Source organism: Belonocnema kinseyi, chromosome 1, assembly GCF_010883055.1.
Source record: "Belonocnema kinseyi isolate 2016_QV_RU_SX_M_011 chromosome 1, B_treatae_v1, whole genome shotgun sequence".
Taxonomy (NCBI): domain Eukaryota; kingdom Metazoa; phylum Arthropoda; class Insecta; order Hymenoptera; family Cynipidae; genus Belonocnema; species Belonocnema kinseyi.
Window position 1 is genome coordinate 162,318,786 of NC_046657.1, and position 3,042 is coordinate 162,321,827.

Below are 3,042 nucleotides of genomic sequence, written 5' to 3' on the forward strand. Positions count from 1 at the left end.
ATATAATGTATAATGTACAAATAACCTTTTTGATAGGGCAGGTATACACTCACAGTTATAAACCGTACGTGATGGAATCATAAAAATACGATTCAAGAGATAAATTTATGTCTTCAAGTCAGAAAAACTTGTCTCCTAGACATAAATTGAAGTCTGGATCTATCTGAAAACTTATAAATGCTCAAGTCGAACTTTTTGACTTCAGCATGTCTTGATTGTGGGCAATTCAAGTCGAACTCAAGTCGAATAATTTCTATTTCGGACTTAACGTCCTCACCGATTCAGCTAACGGAACACGTTTTTTTTTAAATCCCAAACAATTATATGAGTAATTAATTTTTTTAATGTTTCTGTGGTGTTAAATATTTGTAATCATTTTGGAAGTGTTTAACATAAATTTGTTTTCTTGTTAGGAGTGTTATATGTTATACGCTTTAAAAGAACTTGATACTACATATTTGAATTTGTTTATGTGGCATTTATTACTTAATCGGATACAATGTCAAGCTTGTCGATTTCAACGGCCATATCTTTTAATCTCATTATTGAGAAAATATTTTTTAAAGTCGTTCAGCATCATAATTAATCCACCTGAATAAAAATGCTTCGAATTGAGTTAGAGTTGAATTGCCCCCAATCAAGACATGCTGAAGTCAAAAAGGTCGACTTGAGCATGTCTCAATTTTGAGACGAAGCCAGACTTCAATTTATGCCTTCAAGACGAGTTTCTATGTCTTGAAGACATAAAATTATCTCTTGAGTTGAATTTTTATGGCTCCAACGCGTACGGTTTATAACTTCGAGCGTATACCTGCCCTAACAAAAAGGGTAATTTTAACAGTCATAAAAGCTAATCTTTGTTAATGGTTAAACAATTAAAAATTTGTCATAAGGACAACTGCAGGATTTCGCCGGGAGCGGGTGCTAATCTGAAAAATTGCACCCGCTTCCAGCGAAATCGCGGTAAAATTTCAGCCACAACCACGTCTCACAACCGTGAGATAGGTGGTTACAGTATATACATATATATATATATATATATTAAATAAACTTATTTACAGTTTGTTATTTGTATTATACTTCTTTGACAATGATGACGAAAATGCTGTTTGTTTTTACGTATTTCTAACGGTTTAGGAGATCCTTCTAGAAAGTTACAATTTTTATTTTTTTAAAGAAAATTCTTAAGGGCTATACTCGTTCAGACCCACCGATTCTGAATTTTTTAATAAAAAATAACTAATTTATTAATTACAAATTTTTCATTCATTAATTTTAATCTCATTTATGAGCCTAAAAAGGTTCGATAATCTCAGACAAGGCAAGGCTCGTCTTTAGTCAAGTAAGCGTCGTCTTAGTCACGACAAGGCTCGACTTAAGACAAGTAAACGCCGTTTTACTTGTCGTGGCCACAAAAGAAAGACGAAGGCCTATGTCTCGACTCAGTTTTCAGACGCAGCCAGACATCGATATCTTGGAGACGAACTCAAGACATAACCCAGTCGAACTCAAGTCGAAGCATTTTTACTCGGGCAATTACACTAACAAATACAAATATATTTAGTTCCAAGATTCGACCTAATATTCATCAGAAAATAAGTTTGTATTGGCAATAACAATACTGGTTTTATAACCAATTTCTTGTCCCAAAATTCGAAATAAGCAGTTAATTATTTTTTATACATTTGGCTGTTTTTGTTTTCCAACGAATATGCTAAAAAATTAAGACAGTAACCATTTTCTCACGAAAAGAAATGTTTTTTCCCCTAAATCAAGTGGTAGACACATAAATAGTAATATTTCTCTAATAAAATAGTTTAGAAACGAAAATGAGCAATCCACTGAAAAATGTTCAAATTTTTTATACAATTAATAATATTTGTTCTTAGCAATAGAAAATATGTTATTCTTATAATTGTTTGCCATTCTTAATCACCTACATGACTGTTGAATACACAGAATCTTATTAATTATTAATAAAATGTTTATAATGACTCATTCATCAACAATATTTAGTCATTTTCGACGATAAATATTATTTTCATGCAAATTTTCAGCATTTTCAGTTGAGAGAAACTATTTGTCTGTAATAGAGCATTGCAAAGAATTATTTATTTATGTATAAATAATTAAAAATGAAAATTAAGTTGAAGAGATGTTACAGCGTCAAAGTAGGTTCTTAAATGTGAAGACCTTATCCTTTAAAGATTCAAAGTAGGGCCTGCAGATTAAAGTTAAATCAAAGTAGGATCTAATGTTTCATTCTCTAGAAGTTGAAAGTTTAATGAAAACTTCTGAAATTCTTTTAAAGCTTCCAAAGCTTATTTTTAAAGTCTTTTCAAATCTAGTTCTCAAAAATGCATCTAAGTTTAAAATTCAATTTATATCTCTTCTATTCTTCCAAATATTTCTTTACTTTAATCAATTCATTTATTTCTTTTTTTTATTTTACCTGCCAAAAAATTTCTTTAAAATCTTCTACATGCTTTGTTGAAATTTTAGAATCTTTTTTGTTAGTTTCAAGCTTTTTTTTTAATATACTGTTAAAGTTCATTTTTCAAAAGAAAAAATCATTAAAAATTTTCACATAAGTCTTAAAAATATTATTTTTTTAATCTTGTCAGAACTTCTAAATTATCTAACGTTTGAAAAGTATTCAAAATTTTCTTGCTTCTTTTTTTTGAAATTTTGCAGAATTAAAAAATCGTCTTAAAATATTTCAGATTCTTTCTTGACAGCTTTTGAAATCTTTTGACATCTTTTGAAATCTTTTTAAATAATCGCTTGAAATTAATTTTTCAAAATAAAGAATTCTTTTGATTTTTCCTATTAACCCTAATTTCTTTGCATTGTCGTGAAAACTTACACAATTATTTAAGAATCTTTACAAGTTTTAATTATTAATGAACCATATTGAAAATTCCGAATGTCTCTTAAACAATTGAATTTTACAGGATCTGGGATATTATATTTTTGTGAAAGTAAAAACACGAAATTAATAAAAAACATATTTGGCTTTAATTCACGCTAACGTAAAATAAA

General features: G+C 28.8%; 1 protein-coding gene across 1 annotated transcript in view; it reads left to right on the plus strand.

The window, feature by feature from the left end:
• Positions 1-3,042, plus strand: part of LOC117170258 — a 17,210-nt gene that overhangs the window by 7,460 nt on the left and 6,708 nt on the right. The window lies entirely within an intron of this gene.